Here is an 18,719-nt window from a genome sequence, read left to right on the forward strand (position 1 = left end):
AGTCCAAATAAGGCTCAATCTATTCAAATAGATTGATCAACATTAAAAGGAGAGAGGTACTCGATCTAGGGCCAATTGGATTTTTGGGCTTGATCTATTTGGTCTAGGTCCAATTAGCGGGTTGGCCTATTTGATCTAGGTCAACCAACAAAGGAAAAGGAAGAGATCAGAAAAACTCATATTTGGTTAGTTGGTGACCCAGAAGGGCATGAGTAGAGAGAATGTGTGCGATTGGGAAAAGAAAAAGGAAACAAAATGAAGAGGTTAAAGAAGAAAAGGAGGAGGAAGGATGGATGCGAATGAAAAAAGCCCAATTAAAACAGTGGAAAATGAAAGGGAAAACGGCATGCTGGTGCTTAGAGGCTAGGCCATGCATGGGTGACGATGGGTCAGTGGCCAGCAAGCAGTGGTCGACAACAGAGGCGATCGATGAAAAAAAGGCAAAACCGAGGGCAGAATAAGATGCTCGGGTCCATGGTGGCTTGGATCTAGGTTCGATCATTGAAGACCCTTACAGAGAGTGTGAGATGAGGGAGAGAGAGGCCAAGCACTGAGGTGGCTGCAGTCCTTGCATGCAGCGGTGCTCCGGCTGCGCGCACAAAAGATAAAAGAGTAAAAGGGAAGAAAAGGTGGCAGCTCCCCTGGCTACCTTGATGGAAGCTCACTTACCCAAAGGAGCCACAAGATGGGTGAGGGGACTCTCCGGTAAACAACAAAGATGATGAATCTTGGCTGGAGATGGTGGATTCCGGCAGGTTGTAGTGGTGGATATTGGAAAAAGGAAAACATGGAAGGGCAGTTTGAGAGAAAGAAGAGGTGGGATAAGGTGTTGGAGACTCAGGGATGACTCGATCAATCAGAGAAGAAGGGATCAAATGGAGCGGGTTTTTGAGAGGACGAGTGTAATATCCGGGCCCAATTTGAGCCCAAAACCTTTTTGGGCCCGTACTTGAGCATTGGGCCAGGACACCTAATGGACCTAACTAGGGCCCATTGTTGGTGGCTGCTATCCCATACCCTAAGGATGGATGTGACTAGGGTAGGGACAGCTGGGAAGCTGTGGAGGGCCCAGCTGTTAGGCCCTTCACGAGGGGAAGCTGGGGGTGACACTTCACCCCAGCTAAAGGTGGCTACAGCCCCCTAGGTCTCTCTCTCTCTGTGTGTACCGTACCCCTTCCTCCTCCTTCCTTCCTCTGTTCTCTGAGAGAGGGTTTGCCAAACCTACTTCCGTCGCCGAAGAAGATGCTCGTGGCTTCTTCCAAAAGCTAGGTAAGCCCTCTACCTTTTCTCCTCTTGACTTGATCGGGATAACAGAGAAAGAAAGAAACACGGAGAGAGAAAGAAAAGGGAAGAAAGAGGGCTCACTGCATGCGGCCGCGAGCGGCGCCGGCGACACCGCTGGCTCCGACCGCGAGCACCACGACCTCCACGGGGAACAGCCGTGGGAAACGGCCACGGGCATCCCGCGTTGCCACTGGTTTTTCCCGGCGTCTCTTCCCCGTGGGAGAAGAGAAGGCCGTCGCAGGCGCGGCCGTGGGCTCAGCCGCAGGCGCGGCTGTGGACACCGCGAGCCCAGCCGTGGCACCGCCGACTGTGGCTCGGCCCTCCCAAACTCCCCTTCTTCCTTCACAGGGGAAGAATGAAGAGAGGAAGAGAGAGGGTTTGGGAGTGAGAGAGAGAATATGGGAGGTTGGTGAAGGGAGGAAGAAGAAAAAGAAGAGAGGAAGAGGGGACTCATCCTCGTCGTCGTGTGCGGCGGCCGCCGGCTTCGGCCGCGAGCACCGTCGACGCAGGCGCGGCCGAGAGTGCCGCAGGCTCGGCCAGGGATCCCGCGGGGCTTGGCCGCGGACGCCGCCGGTCGTGGCCCGTCCCCCTCCGCTCGCCATCCTCCCCTCCGCTCGCCGTTCCCTTCCGCTCGCCATCCCCCCCTTTCCGCTCGCCGTCCTCCCTTCGTCGGAGAAGAGAGGAAGGGGAGATTGGGATGAAAGAGAAGAAGGGAGGAGAAGAAACTTCGGGAAGAAGAAAAGAAACAGAGAAGAAAAAAAAAAAGAAAAGAAGAAAAAGAAGAAAAAGAAAAGAAAAAGGAGAAGGGAAGAAAAGGAAAGAAAAAAAAAGGAAGAGAAAAGAAAAAGAAAAAAAAAAGAGAGAAGAGAAAAGAAAAGAGATCCTTAACGGGTCTGCCTAGCGGGTCGGATCCGAGTCCGGATCCGAAACCCGTTAGGCCTAAATTCTTTAATTCGATTTGGGTGAATCCGATGAAGGATTGATTCAAGCCCAATCGAGTTAAACGGGTCAATTAAGCCTAATTGGTGTTGAATTTGAACCCAATTAAGCTGAGTTGGTCTCAGCAGACCTAATTGATTGTGAATCAGGCCCAATTCATGCCCAATTCAACTGACAGAAGGTTGAATTGACCTTGGGCTAACTTCGACTCAGGCCCAGATGAGCCACATTGACCAAATCAGAGGACCCAATTGGTTAGAAAAGGTTGGACCCAATTATAAACGAGGCCCAATCCTTTAATTAAAAAACCCAATCAACCCATGTGGACCCAATCTGGTTTTAAATCGAACCCCAAAGGCTTCAAATTGGACTTGGGCTAAATCCTTGGATGGGATCCAAGCAAGTAAGTTCATAGTATGATGAACTAAGAGATGTTATAATAAATGAATGGGGAATAATGTAAACCCTATGATGTTGTTTTAGGTAAGGCTGCAAATGGGTCGGGTCGACCCGTGACCCGACCCGACCCGACCCGCGTAGACCCGACCCGACCCGAATTTTAGGACCCGCGGGTCCGGGTCGGGTCTTAAAATTGGACCCGAATCATTTTCTGGGTCGGGTCTGGGTTTACCAAACGGACCCGATCCGACCCGAATGGACCCGAAGAGAGAGAGAGAGGAAAAGCAAAAGAAAGTCTTTTCTTTTTCTTTTTCTTTTTCTTTTTTTTTTTGGCGTGGGTTGTGGTACTGTTGGTCAGTGTGGGAGGATAGCAAGTTAGCAACAAGTATAGGTTCACAGAATCCAAAGGAACGTCGGCCCGTCAGGATTCTCTCTCGATCTATTACACTGTTGAGACCTCTGGTGTGTAGCTGCCTTTTTTTTTTTTTTCCTTCTGTTTTTTGGTTTTTGTTTCTTTTAACTTTTGAAGGGAGAAAGTGAGGGAACACTGCAACTGAATATGGGTCATGTGCCAGTTTTCTGTAATGGAATTGGATTTTGGAAGAAGGTCTGGGATTTTTTTTTGTCCTCGTGAGAGGGGAGCTGGGAGACACCGAGTTCCGTCCAATCAGTCATATAGATAAAAAATAGTGTGATATGAAATTTGGCTTGTAGACCGACTTAGTTAGTGAGTCATGGGTCATCTGTTTTGACTGGAGCTCAATTGCAAAGTCTTTCAAGCCATGGGTCACCCAGCACCTCATAATTATGGTATGACCAAATTAGATTTGTCCAAATTTTTTTCCAAAAGCACAAAAAATTGGACCCGATCGGACCCGGACCCGACCCGAATCAGACTCGGACCCGACCCGAACCCGACTCGGACCCGACCCGACCCAACCCGATCTTGACCCGACCCGACCCAACCCGATCTTCAACCGGGTCAGGTCCGGGTCCAAAATTGGGACCCGAACAAAAAACCGGGTCGGATTGGGGTCACCTAGGACCCGACCCGACCCGACCCATTTGCACCCCTAGTTTTAGGTAATTAAGGATTTGTCACCTGGACTTGAGCAATTTGGAAAGCGAATTGAAGTAAGTAATCTGTCTTAATCTTATCGTAGATCTTGTATTACATTTTATAAGATGAACCAGTATGTTTCATACAATTTGAATTGTATACATGATTTGTGAAGAAAGTGAGTAATCTACCTTAATCTTATCGTAGATCTTGTATTACGTTTTATAAGATGAACCAGTGTTTTTCATACAATTTGAATTGTATACATGATTTGTGAAGAAAGTAAGTAACCTGTCCTAATCCTGTTATGGATCATGTCATGTTATTAATGTTTCCTAAGCATTTATTTTAAGAATATATGTTTCATGCATGATATGTTACAATGCATAAGTAACTTGCATGATCCCAGAAGCTATGGCTATGTATGCAACATGATGATACTGATATTTTAATCATGCATGTAAGTTTATAAAGTCTTAGCTAGCCCAGAGGCACTATAATGGGCTCAAAGATGCTACTGAGAATGACTGAGCCGCTAGTGGCTGAATAGTAACTGAGCTTGCCCCGCCAGTGGCTGAATGGTAACTGAGCTTGCCCTGCCAGTGGCTGAATAGTAACTGAGCCTGCCCCGCCAGTGGCTGAATAGTAACTGAGCTGGCCCCGCCAGTGGTCGAGTCTGACTTCGCAGTAGCATCCGAGAGAAAAAGGACCACGGCATGCCGGGGGCACGGTTTCATATGCATATATTATGAAAATTTTTGTGATTTGCACTACTGCTTTGTTTAAATCGCATACTTATTGTGCCATGATGATTATTAGATGAATATGCATGTCAGCTTCTCAAATCCTGCATAAACATGGTTACCATTATGTTCGATCCGGTAAGATTATGTATGATTACTTACTGAGCCATGTAGCTCATATCCGTTCATTTACTTTTTCTTTCAGATCCTTACCACTGATAGCTGCCAGAGACACGTTAATTTGGTATCAGGGCTTCTTTCTTTTGGGGTAAAGCAAGTATACTTTTGTGTACATAAACTACATAGAAGCTCTGTATTTGGGTACTGACCAGCATGTTGTACTAAAAATGCTTTCATATGAAAAGATTCGGTTGGTTTGACTACCCTGTTACCCAGGTATGAGGCTGCGTGCTATTGTGGGCGGTAGTCGGCAATAGCACGGCCGTGTCACGGATCCGGGTCCGGGGCGTGACAACGAGCATGGCGATTTTGCTCATCTCCCACGAACCTGATAGCAATTGGGAGTGGCTTGAATGGCCGGATGGCTGCTTTGTATCGGTCTCCTGTTAATTACAGTACATCTTTTGAAGATAACATTCCTCTTGTTACTTGCTTTTGATAGACTTGCCAGGTTTCTTATACCTTTAGTTTTAATGGTGAGGAAGGAAAGGACTACTCTGCTGCATCCATTCCTTGAATCATTAACATAACCATAGCTCTTCACTGGAATTGCTTTCCTAATGGAAGTTCAATCTAATAGTATTAGTTAGGTTTATCATTTGGATCTCATGGAAATATCCCAAGTCTTATAAATGGTAGTATATGAGACGTATAAGCATATATAATGTAAAATCGTAGATCGAATTAGTCTTTTTGTGTATTGGTATGCACTACATCTTGAGTGACAGCTAAGAGCCATAGACTGGTTAATTATATGCCCTACAATGTCATCAAAGCTAGGCCAAGAAATGGTGACTTTATGGGAGGATAAAACAACCAAATAATTGGGGGCCTTGTCCATGGTATAAAAAATGGACCAAGTGTTAAAGATGTAGCCCAAAGGATAGGCCAAGTACAGAAAAGTGTATACCAAGTGCAGACCAAGTACCAGATGATAGATCAAGAATGGATTGAACACCAAAATACAGACTAAGCATAGACCCGATATTGAACGACAGATTGTGTATAGATTGAGTGCTCCGGCACATACCTAGCATAGACCCAATATTAAGTGGAGACAAAGCTAGAGTCCTAAGATGCAGGCCAAGCATGAAAAAAATTTCGAGGTGGAGGCCGAGTGTAGACCTAGTGTTGGAATGTAGGATAGTCTCCAAAGAGATTGTTAGGCTACAAATTGCACGATGAGTTATCGGTCTAGAACAAGATTTTTACAGCAAGAAAAGCCTAAAGTAGGGAATCACACCTAGATAACGGGAGAGATACTAACCATCATAAGTGATAGAGATGACGAACATGGTATGAACTGATAGGGACATATGTGAGAATAAAAATGAGCTATTTGTCCGAGCAATTCATAGAGTCATATATAAATGTAAGATTATAATAGTTGAGAAGACTTTTCCAAAAATTAAAATACACAGAACTTTTATCTTTTTTTTAGTAAATTTATTTTTATTTTAAATTTCTCGTAGCTTACTTTGTAGTTTACTTTTTTTTATTACTGTTATCTTCTCGGGTGGGCATCATTCTAATAGTAACAGTCTTTGAAGATTCAAAATGATAGAACTCATGATTTCTCTATCATTTTCCGTAAAAAAATGGTGGCATATCTACCGATTAATTTGTTGATCTCTCGTACCAGAAAAGGGGTTAACAGAAACTAAATGATGTTCTCCATCAACTTAGAACAAATGCATAGATTTACAATTGATATTTCTTTTGTCTAATATTCAAGGAAAATATAGAGATAAGTTAATAACATAGTTTGAGGGGAAAAAAAAAAGTTCATGTTACTCACCCCTTAGGAATTTAAATAACCGGGGCCAACAAAAACAAGTCACGGAGAAATTTGGCAGTGAATCCACTGATTTAAATATTCAAATTGTATTCACCCATCGCTTAAGACGGAAGCAAGTATTTAACGGCTCCCTTTAGCTGGCGTGCATATAAATGTAAATATAAGGCCCTTTCCCTTGCATAAACCAGACTTCTTGGACGCCTCCCTCCCTCTCTCTTCGTGCTTTCTTTCTCCTAGAGAGGGGAGGCGAGCAATCTACCACTCCTCCTCCTCCTCTCTCTATCTCTCTTCTTCTTCTTCTTCTTCTGCGCCCTCTCCTCCTCATTCGTCTCCTCCTCCTCTTTTTCTTTTCCTTGCGTATGTTAAGGCCATAAGTATCGGTGGCTCGCGAAGAAATTGTTCTTCTTCTCCGTTTCTTTGCATGCCGTCTTCTTCTTCTTCTCTTGCGATCGGGCGAGGCAGCTATGGAAGGTCTGCGATTCCGTAGACAACCGAGCTGCAGCCGTTGTTAGATGGGGGAGGACAAGAAGACACGGTGGGATCTTTTCCCTAGGTCGGGTTCTTGTTTTCCTTCTCAAGATTGTTTGGTCTTCTCTTTCTTCTTCTCCTTCCACTTGTTCTTGGTCTTCCAGGTGGATAAGGGCCGCGATGTTGCTTCTTGTTATCTTTCTCTCTTTCTTCTTTTATGTTTCTTCTTTCTCGTCGAGAGAGGAGGCGAGCAATCTACCACTCCTCCTCCTCCTCTCTCCGTCTCTCTTCTTCTTCTTCTTCGCCCTCTCCTCCTCATCCGTCTCCTCCTCCTCTTTTTCTTTTCCTTGCGTATGTTAAGGCCATAATTATCGGTGGCTCGCGAAGGGATTGTTCTTCTTCTCCGTTTCTTTGCATGCCGTCTTCTTCTTCTTCTCTTGCGATCGGGCGAGGCAGCTATGGAAGGTCTGCGATTCCGTAGACAACCGAGCTGCAGCCATTGTTAGATGGGGGAGGACAAGAAGACACGGTGGGATCTTTTCCCTAGGTCGGGTTCTTGTTTTCCTTCTCAAGATTGTTTGGTCTTCTCTTTCTTCTTCTCCTTCCACTTGTTCTTGGTCTTCCAGGTGGATAAGGGCCGCGATGTTGCTTCTTGTTATCTTTTTCTGTTTCTTCTTTCTTGCTTTTCTTCTTCTTTGTTTCCCAAATTGGGAGAGCGGAACTGCTTTTGGGTTCTACATGAGGAGGCTGTGATGATACTGGACGAGGGTTTTTCTATGTTTCGAGTGGAAAACAACTAGTTCTTGACGGCAAGGCAATCTTGGATGGTCTGCTGCTGTTCTTCTGCAGGCAACCGATTGCAGCCGTTTTGATTCATTAGTTGCAGAGCGAATGGTGAATCTGAGCCTCCCTCTTCATCTTCCCCTTCCCTGTTTTCTAATTCCTGAGCTTTTTTTTTTTCAAAGACTGTTTTTTTAGAGTTTCTTGAATTTCTTTACCATGATTGGTACCAAGCAGCCGAAGAATTCATACTTCATAGCAAACTAGGGTTTCAAGAACCCAAATCCTCAAATTTCTATTTTGTCTGTTGAAAACTAGGGGTTCTGTTGCTTGGCATAAGGGTTTTTGGTAACATTCATGGGAACTATTTGAGTTACTTCCTTCACAATAACAAGAGTTTTGGTCTTCTCCACTTTGTTCCGTTCTCCTTCGTCATTCTTTATTTTTTTCCTTTTAACTAACATTATGACAAGTGAGAACTTGGAAACTCTGCTATCCTTCAAACCTCGAAGGGAAATTCTGAATTGCCATATGAAGCTATCGTTACCAACTGGAGATGGTTTCTCTACACCACTGCAGGAGGCACATAAAAATTTCTCTAGAGCTGGTAAAGTTCCCTGCTTCCCTTGAATCATCTGACATTTTTTCCCAAATAATTCTCAAGATCTCAGTCAAAAAAGTGGACTTTTGCTTGTAACTTGATAAGGCTAAATGCTGAATGATTTTAATAAATCCATCCATCGTGTCCAGGTTAGAGCTTGTTGGCTATGGTTAAATTAGATAATATAATCCATGATTACTTTTTAAGGTGTATAGTGCTGCATAGATAAGATACGCTGTGCTATTGGTTGGGTCAGTTCAGTTTGGGTTGAAGGTCAACCTGAGGTCAAGCTGGAATTTTTGTGCCCATGGCCCACTCAAATTTATAAAACCTCAACCCAACATCAACCTCAACCAAACCCTGCTTCAGCCGAGCATATTTAGGTGAGATCCTGGGTTGTTGCAGATATCAAACTTTTTCTCTTTCTCATTGACAATCGAGTTAGCTTAAAGACTCAGGAACCTATAGGCCTAGAGTTCCTCCTTTGCATCTTGACTTTTTGTTGGGTTCTTGTAACGAGAACAGGACAAAGATCCTCTGGATTACATATAAGTGCTTTTAGTGTATCCATTGGTGATATATATTCTTTTTAAGATCATTTGAAAATCTTACTAAGTGATCTTATGCCATTTGCATGAGATGGGAGAGAGTGTCACAAGTTTTCCTCAAAATGTCGCTTGTTAACTTTTTTCAGTTGCCAATATTTTGCCTTTTTTTTATATCTGCCATATGATTGTTTAAAACTTTTGCTGTTTGATTTCCCATTAAATATTGACATGAATATTTGGAGCAATTAACATAAGAGATGTGCAATGTAGCTTGTGGAGAACATACAAAGTTTTTGGAGAGAGAAACATGAGGATGAGGGTGACATTTAAGATATGATTTGAGGTTTGACTTAAAGACAGTCATCGAGAAAAGTTGATCTCTGACTTGGTCCACTCATTCTCTAAGACAGCTTATTTTCAGACCTTCAGAAAAAAGTCCATTGCGCCTCATGTGACAGAAGTCTTCCTTTTGTACAGTAAGCACTTGTCCGGAAGGTTTGACCAGACCCCTGAGCTAGGCCTAGGCCCCCTCATCAATGGCTTGCTTCTGTCGTTCTTCCTATCTAGTCAAGTGGTTGAACCTGATGGTAATTTTGATTTGCGTACCCTTGTCTATCACATCATATCAGGTTTTTAAGATTTTGGAGTGTTGTTTCAGAGCTTGTTATGGGAAATCATAGTCTCAAGGTTGAATTACAACAATGCTTACAATCTATAGACATATATTCAGACATAAATGGCAAATCCAATTCCAGAGTATTCACCAGGGTAATATGTTGTCAACCATGTTAGACTTGGAATATGGGTGTTTATGATGGATCAGTTAAGTGCATTAATGGAATACCCTGCCTGATATGCCTTTGGGAGGATGGCCTAAAATGGGAGGATGGCCTAAAATGCAAGGATGAGGTTACTTGTGGACCACATCAGGGCCCGAAAAAAGCATTTGTATGACTGAAATAGAAGGTGATATTTCCAAACGATATTAATCTTCAGGAGATAAGAAGTTACTTATCTCGTTATATTTCATGCAAAAACCATGCTTCCTGCAGTATCTGATACAAGATGAGACCAAAGATCCATATAGACAAAATTATTCTGGTTCTAGGACCCATAGCTACACTATTAGTCAGCGAACATGAACCCTTCATTTTAATTGTTTGAATTGGATTTGAGTGTTTTCTGTTGTTACATGCCGGTGGCAAAAATGTTGATGTTGCACTTTGAACTACAAGGTGGCCCGCTTGCCTATGTGATTCCCGATGTAATTGAAGAAATTGTGGACTCAGAGCTTGCAGTGGGTACCGATTACTGTAACTTCATCCTCATGTTTGGCAAGCCTGTCGGTGCGGGTTACTCGAGTCATTAAGTATAAAATCTTGGCATGTATCAGGATCTGTGATCAATATGACAAAAGATTTTCTTGTTGCAGAAAGATTCTTTTTTCCGTTATGAGCAATATGATATGGGGTAAGCAGCTGACTAGAAAAATGAATGGTTCTGCGCATCTGAGTCTCGAAGCAAGGTACCTGTTGCGAAGGGTTTGGTGGACCAGTTTAACCAGATCATCATTTTAACCTGCTAGGCTCATAGACTGGTCCTTTTGGGAGCTGTTTTGACCAGGTAAGACCAGGGTCCTATGGGCTAATTCTGCTGTACAGTAATCTCCCTTTACTGTTGTCTGCGCAATTTCGGGAGTCTAGTTAGTGAGATATACTAATAAAGGATAGTAGATAACACTTGGAATACACTTGGATGTCCTGCAAACAGTGATGGTTTTGTGATTGTGCATGGTTTTTAGGATAACAATTTATTATTATTTTTTTGAAACAATGGTTTTTGATGATTTTTTTCCTTTTGTTATAGATGCTTTTTAAATCCTCTGCGAAATTTTCTGAAAAAAAATTCTATTTTAACATGTCAAATTCGGAATGAAGAAAAGATAGAATTATGATTATGAGAGCCATGTGGCTTTAGCTTAATTTTTAGCCTTTCAACAGTTAATGTACATAGAAATCTTGATTGTGATGAGACATGAAGATAATATTTGTTCAGGCTGATTAATGCAGGAAAGTATTCAGTAATCCAGGTTCTGTGCCATCAGCAAAATGTTGCCTCGTCTATTATGTCCATCTCATCAGTGCATAACAATTGGTTGTCCAGAACTGCTTTTCTTTTCTCTCATATTGGTATCACCTTTCGGGTTATATTGACTCTGTCCATGAAGCTTTCTGTCAGTTGTGCTGTTGATCCAACTTTGTATATTCTTCAATTTCTATGAGAAATGCTTGGATTCCTTAATATTCTTAAATCATGTCAGAGATATAAATGACCCAGAACACCCATATTCAGTGGAAGAACTGAAAGTGGTCGCAGAAGATTCAGCTGAAGTTAATGACAAGCAAAGTTATGTTAGGCAACTACCTATCTTCTAATAATCTGAACTGTACTTCTGTTGTCTGTTATTGGACTTTGCCTCTGTGTAAAACTTATGCGAAGTCTTCCTTCTCGTTACAAGGTAAAGTTAGCCATTTGGTACATCCTTATAAATCAAACTTGCTGTGGCAGTGTATTATCCCAGAAGTATAACGTCGTGCTTTTTCAGTATCAGACTATATGTTGGTTAAACATCAAAGCTAACTATGAACACTTCTTATTCTTTACATGCCAAATGGGTTTTCTAGTTTTTGTGTTATATTCTGGACTAGCTGTTTCCATCAGCTGCAAGTCTAGAATATATTATGCCCCTTGACGAAATACTTACAAGGTGAAGAAAGCTACATGTTTGGTATAGAAGTTTCATGTACCATTTCATCATTTTCTACATTTAATTTCATTAAAAGAGCTTATATTTGTCATAGGAGATTATTCAGAAATAATCTGTCATATCATTTAAAATTAGTGGAAGTCCAACATGGATGATGGTCCATGGCTCCTATTTCCTGGAAGGTCTTCTACTCAGCAGGCTACCGATCTGTAGTCAATGTTAGTTGGCGAGGTCATCACCCGAGGAGAAGAGGAGGGGCAATATTTTGATCTGTTGACCAACAAGTTAAACTTGAACCAGAAAAACGGGATTGAAATAATTTAAAAGTGGAGCCAAAAATTGACCTAGCTCAAAATTAAGCTCGAAATAATGGTAAACAAATGAAGCTTGATCTTAGGGTTCGAGCTCGAAACTACTTTCAAACCCTGCTAGATAAGATCCAAGCTCAAACAATCTCTGCTCAATTACACCCCTGGTTCTTCGTCTTCCATTGGATAATGGTCATGCTGTTCGTGCTTCTTTCTCTCCCTTACTTTGTCCTTTTTGTTCATCTCTGTTGCTTTTGTTCTTCATCTTTTTTCCCCAAACTGGGAAAGTGGCATTGCTTTTAGGCTTATATGAAGAGGCTGCAATGATTCCTGAATGAGGGTTTTGCTACAGTGTGAAGTGGAAAACTAGTTCGAGCGGCAACGCTTGGTTCTGTTTGGCAGGCAACCTATTTGCAGCTGGCTTGATTTAGTTGCAGAGTGTTCCGAACTAACATAATGCCGGATGAAGTGGTAAATTTCAGCCTCCTCTTCCTCTTCCCCTTTTTTTGATTTTTGATTTCTGTTTTGAATATACTCCTGTTCCAACCTCATTTTCTTAGTTTTCCTGACTCTTCTTCTTTACTTCACTTATTTTTTCCATGTAACAAGGGTTTTTGTCTTGCATGGGTTCCTTTTTCCTTCCATAATTCTCTATTTTACCTTCTTTTTTTCAAGTAATATTATGGAAAAAGACAAAGTGGCTTGCTTAGGGGCTGACTAGGGTTGGTGGCAACTTCAAGTTCCTTTCTGCGAGCTTCCCTTGTGTAGGAGTTGCAGATTCCCTGGTAGAAATTTCTCTAGGGTTGGTATTAAATAGGGCAATCTGCTTGGACTTTCTTTTGATGATGTCCTTAATCTCGTTTAGAGTTATCCAGTCAAATTTATTCTGCTGCTTTTATCTGCTTTTATTTTCTTGATCTTCCTACTAATCTTTGCATAGCTGGTGGTATTGTTTCACTTGTAAACTTTTATGCTTCAAAGGCCTGGTAATACTCTCTATTGCTGTCAGGTGATCTATCAGTAGCTAATGCATAAATTTCTATACAATTTTTTTGAATTCAATTTTCCACTACAACTATCCATGAAATAATGTTTCCTTATAAATTTATTACTATTGTTTATCGACTAGAATTATTACAAATTAGTTATTTGCAATACTTATTTCTAATTATTTGCTACATATTCTTCATGGCTTTTTTGAACAAAAATATGAACTTTCTATTCTTTCAAATGTATAATTTATACTTATCCCTATATTTTGTAATATTGTTTGCCGATTTGTTGGGAAAACATGGAAATAAAATGTAAAGATTGTATGCTTTGCAAGTTGGAAGGTCCATTGTTCTGCTGGCTACCGCTGCAGCCTGTTGGAGACTGCATAAGATTTCTGGTTAATGGAATGAGATAAGCCTTTCCTCCTACACAACTCTGTATGACATTTCTTTTCCTACCGTTCTATTGTCTGTTTTATTCATCAAATGTTGCACTTTATTCTCTTATTGACAGTTTATGAATTTATATGTCAAGGCCATTTTCTCCAGAAACTTTTGGAAGCATCAGTTCCATGAGGATGATGATACCTGTGCGGAAGTCTGCCCCCTCTTCTGAAACAATAATTTGCTTATGTTACATATGGCTTCTTATTGGCAGTAGAGGTAGAAGTTGATAGGTATATGATTTGTTTCCCCTGTTTTCTCATCCTTTACATCTTTACTATTTTTGTGATTCTCTTATTGAGCAGTACAATCTTCTAAGCATGGTTAAAATGGACCTGGCCATTATTTGTACAATTTGATAAAACAGGTTCAGAGGCTCCTTTTCTACAGAAACCATAAATGAAAATTGGCTAGTCTTTTTATACTTGCTTTTGCATTTATGACTCCTTTTGATTGGTTATGGTTTAGTGACTAGAGGCTCCTCTAGTCTTTCATCACATGATGCTTATGACTAGAGAAAGATTATTTGAACCTTGGGTTCATATTCATCGCAGGATGCAGTACTATCCAAAGTTTGCCGTATTGGTCGGTACCAGTGCGTACCGACGGCACCGTACCGTACCGGTATGTGGTACACCGAACCATCCTCTATATCGGGCATACGGACATTGTAATAGGATGATACCGGTACACGGGGTTTGATATTGAGACGGCAAACCTTGGCATTGTCTTTTAATGTCTCTACATCTAACTCCAAATTTCTGGTATCTTTTCATCTAATTAGCTTCCACTTGTTGCATACTGTTCGTAGTTCGTACTAATTAATTAATGTTCATCCGACATTCTTCAAGTTCCCTATTGAACCGTGAAATTTCTTGGTGAGAGAATCTTTAATTACCTATATGTCTTCTTCAAGAAGCTTCATGTGAAGCTTGCAAAGCTTGCAGATTCATTGGAAAAACTTCAACAAAAGCTTATACATTTTTTCTATTTTTTAAAGAAGAGTTTATTCATAGATCCTTGATTGAAACACAAATTGTTTACAAATTCCTAACTCACCAGTTTAAGATGAAGTCGGCAGATTTTGCGGACTTCACTTTGTCTAGAATGTTTTGAAAAAAGTTATTAATAAATTCCTACTGAATATTAAATTACCTAAACATCTTCACATAAAGTTGGCAACACTCACCGACTTCACTTTTAAAGTATAAATTGTAGCTAGATTAGTTATATAGCTTCATGAATGGACAATCAGTTTTTTCACCAACCCCTAAGCTATAAGTTTTCTATGAAGCTGGATAAGAAAAGGTTATTTTGCATGCCCCTAAATGATTTAGAGATGTCTCATTACAAGTTTTAGACAAATATACCATTATTTGGATGGGTAAAAGTAACTGCATAGTTGATCGTACTTCTTGTTTTATGCCAACAATTATCTCTGATATGGTTGTATAAGTTATACACTAATCACAAATACTTTGCTGATGAATATATACACTAATCACAAATACTTTGCTGATGAATATATACACTAATCACAAATACTTTGCTGATGAATATCAAGAACAACTTAGGGGCTTCTATCTTCTATGATCATGTGTGTATGTTTGCACATGTCCATATATGCATGCATTTTGATCTTTTGAAATCAGCACCATTGTTTGGTCTTGGTTTTATGATCAACACCAAGCAACAATACAACAACCCTTTTAATTCTAAGGTCGAGATAATATTCAATCTTGGATTTTTATTATTGGTCACATGGTTGAGGTCCATTTTACTGGTTTCTCATTCAAATTATGTAACAGCCCTTGTTTTGAATTCATAGTTGAACTGCAGGTAATGCTTGGGTAACCATGTCTAGTTATTGATATTCAAATCATGACACTGGGTATCAGATAACATTGTTCTTCTTGTGTTTAGCACTTTGTTTTTATTGAATCTTATTGACATAAATTAAACATGGATCACAAAGGTGCAAAAGGTTGAGCCACATCAATACATCATCAAACATCTATTCGCCCATAAACTAGCTTCACTTGGTCATTTTACTATTCTAAGAAAATAGATAAATATTCAGGTGATTCAAGTAGCTGATCCATACAAAGAACACTCTTCATGACTGTAGCTAGTCACATATGCCCAATACAAATTGGGATAGGCTATCGAGCCAGAGTTTTAAATCAAATAAAATGTTATACTAGTGTTTGACATGTGCCATTCTGACATCTTGCCTGAAAGAGCTGTTTCTTTCCTGCTAAGCCCACATAAAAACTGTACTGAACCAGTAACCATTTTTCTTTTGGGTTTCTTCATCACCTCTCACTTCCATCTCCCCACAAACCCAGCCCCCTTATCTCTCTAGGATTTAGTTTCTTATTTTCATTACAATGAAAAAGTCCTCATTGCTTCGAGAGATCTTCCTTCCCATTCTCTGCAATCTCTTCTCCAGACTCCTTTTTTTTGTTCTTGATTAAAAGAGAGGTCCTCCCTTTCTAGCTATGATTGTGGTGGTTTGAGAGAATCTAAAATAGTTTTAGTTATGTATGAATATGATGCCATTTTGAACTGTTCTATACTACATTTTTTTAAATTGGTATGATATGCTAGATGATTACTTCTCAAAAGAAAAAAAGGCTTTTGCTATTTGCTCAAGAATTTGGACTTTTCATGGTAGATTATCTAATGTTCTTTTCTTATTCTTGTTATATTATGATTTAGTAGGTAAATGTGATAGATCTGAAATTTATAGTACTTTGCTGTCATATGCTATGTGATCATACAAATGGGGTTCTTTCTGTTCTTAGAATTCCAAATAATGGGATGGACCTGCTTCATCTTCTAGTGATAGTAACGTTATCATATGGCAACTGAGAACAAATATTGTTCCTTGTGCCAGTTGAGTGGAATGATATCATTGCTCTGCTTTCTTTCTAACATTAGTTGCTAATTCTAAAATACTATTAACAAAGAAGAGGTGCAAACATGAATGTTACCTGTGTGTGGGTTGGTTACTTAGCTCACTACGTTTGGAACTACTTTGTCCATCTTGACTATACCATAATCCTCTCTCATACTCCTAACACAAAGAAATATTTACAATGTAACTTATGATTAAAATGTTCTGCCTATTTTTCATTATGTGGTACCCAAGGTGGATAGAGCAATGATTACCTGCTTTTGATAGAAAATGGGCAAAAAAGCATCACTCTGTCTAATCCATTCCTCGACTAATGAACATGACCGGAGCTCTTCACTAGAATTAATTTTGTTTATTTCCGCATGGAAGTTCAACTGTAATATCTCTGGATCTCGTGGAATTATTCCTAAATCTTATACATGGGAGCATATGAGTATATGTGTGTAAATGATGTGGATCAAATTACTCTTTTGTGAAACTAAAAAGATGTTTGGTCAACTTAAAATAAATATATGAGATTTGCAATTGAAGGTCCACCTTCCCTAGTGTCCAAGGAATATAGGGACAAATTAACAACTCAGTCCAAAAAAATTCATGTGCTACTGACTCCTGAGCCGATCCTGATCTAAGAAGTGTTGTTGTTGGTCTGATTTATTTGTTCTGAGTTGGCAGTGCATGCTCACTAGGGGTCAATTCAAGTCATAGTAGGATTTGGCAGTGAACCCACTTACATAAAACTCTTCTCTTTCTTCTTCTTCTTCTTCTTCACCATCTTCTTATTCTCCTTCTTCTTTTCCTTGTGTGTATGTACATGTGCATAAATTGAGGTGACGATGATGGGTGGGTTGGGAGGGGTTTGTTCTTCTTCTCTTCTTTGCATGATTTATTGTCTAGCAAGAGGGTGAGGTAGTTCTGGAAGGTCTATTGTTCTACAGACAACTGACTTGCAACCATTATTAGATGGGGAGGAAGTCATCGGAGGAGAGAAGAGGAGGGATCTTTTCCATTCATTGCATCCTCCAAATTCTACATCAGTGCCTGGTTTCCTTTCTCAAGAATGTCTGGTCTTCTCTTTCTTCTTTTTCTTTTTCTTGTTCTTTTGGTCTTCCAGGTGGGTAATGGCCGTGATGTTGTATTTAGTGCTCTCTTTTTCTCTTTCTTCTTTCTTTCTTGCTATTTTTTATCCTTCATTTATTGGAGAGTGAATGTGAAGGTGAGTGTATTTACTAAAATAAAAGTGTCTTTATACTAGAGGTGATATGTTGTCTATGCACCAGGGTCGGCAGAACCGTCCAGAACCAGGCAGTTCCGATCGTACCGAACCGTTCCGATAGTGGACCGAGACAATTCCGACAATGGAAAGGAAACCCGTTGCCACAGGGGGAGAAGGAGAAAGAAAGAGGAAAAGAGAGAGCGAGAGTGGGAGGGAGGGAGATGGAGAGGGAGAGAAAAGAAGAGAGGGAGATAGAGGCCGGCCGGCGAAGGGTTGGCGAGCCGCGTGCTCCTCCGAGCTCCGTGGCTGGGTCCCCTGTTTCGTTCGAAACCGGGGCTGACCACTTTTTTAATTTCGCGATTTTTAAGTGAAGTCGGCAAATCGCGTCCGAATGTTTTTTTAATTTTGCGATTTTAAGTGAAGTTGGCAAGCTCTTGCCAACTTCACTTAAAAATTGCGAAATTAAAAAAAGCTGTCGAATCCCTGTTTCGAACGAAATAGGGGACCCGACCACGGAGCCTTCTTCCGCCTCCTGCTCGGGTCGCTGACCTCCGCCGGCTTCCACCAGCCCTCCTCTCTCCCTCCCTTTCTCCCCCTTTTCTCTCTCTTTTCCTCTGTCCCGTTGGCCCTCTCCTCCACCTCCTCTATTGTGTCGGTATACGCCCGGCCCGGCATGGCACAGGCCCGTACCGACCTGTGCCATCGGATAACAGGTCCAGGGCCTGGTACTGGCACAACAGATCATGCTATGCACCGATGTCCAACTATGCTGGGCTTTTCTATCATATGTAGACATGGATACATACAAATTTTTGTTCATGTATGGCACATATGCATGCAACATACACAACGAGCTGACTTATTAGCATTTTTCACCAACCATACCATATGTAAGCAGCACTATATTTGTACCTAACTCTTACCCATTCACTGTAGGGGTCTGATTTGCCCCATAGGTTGCTCCTTCTCCTCCAATCTTTGTTAGAATATTCAGAATATGTTAACCTGCTATATTAAATGAGATTATATTATGCAAATTATTTATTTTTCAAGATAGAGTATGAAGCTTTGTTCTCCATTAGATTTTGGATGTACGCATTCAGATATCAAACATTGGTCTGCAAGGATCTTTCAGTGCCCACTATGTAGAACCAATGTAGACTCTAAATGTACCATCTAGATTAGTGTATTTGCTTTGCTATGCAATGGCATATTAACAGATATTAGCCAAAGAAGTTGTTAAAATAATATTAAAATAGAAAACTAGACGTACCA

The 18,719-nt window shown here is 40.7% G+C and overlaps 1 long non-coding RNA gene across 1 annotated transcript; it reads left to right on the forward strand.

Moving 5' to 3' along the window:
* The first annotated feature begins 6,542 nt into the window (after positions 1–6,542).
* Positions 6,543–13,735, forward strand: LOC120105813. Its single transcript, XR_005508102.1, has 2 exons — positions 6,543–13,305; positions 13,403–13,735. It is a non-coding gene; the product is annotated as an uncharacterized LOC120105813 (long non-coding RNA).
* The last annotated feature ends 4,984 nt before the right edge of the window (positions 13,736–18,719 follow it).

Source organism: Phoenix dactylifera, chromosome 2, assembly GCF_009389715.1.
Source record: "Phoenix dactylifera cultivar Barhee BC4 chromosome 2, palm_55x_up_171113_PBpolish2nd_filt_p, whole genome shotgun sequence".
In the NCBI taxonomy this organism is placed as follows: Eukaryota; Viridiplantae; Streptophyta; class Magnoliopsida; order Arecales; family Arecaceae; genus Phoenix; species Phoenix dactylifera.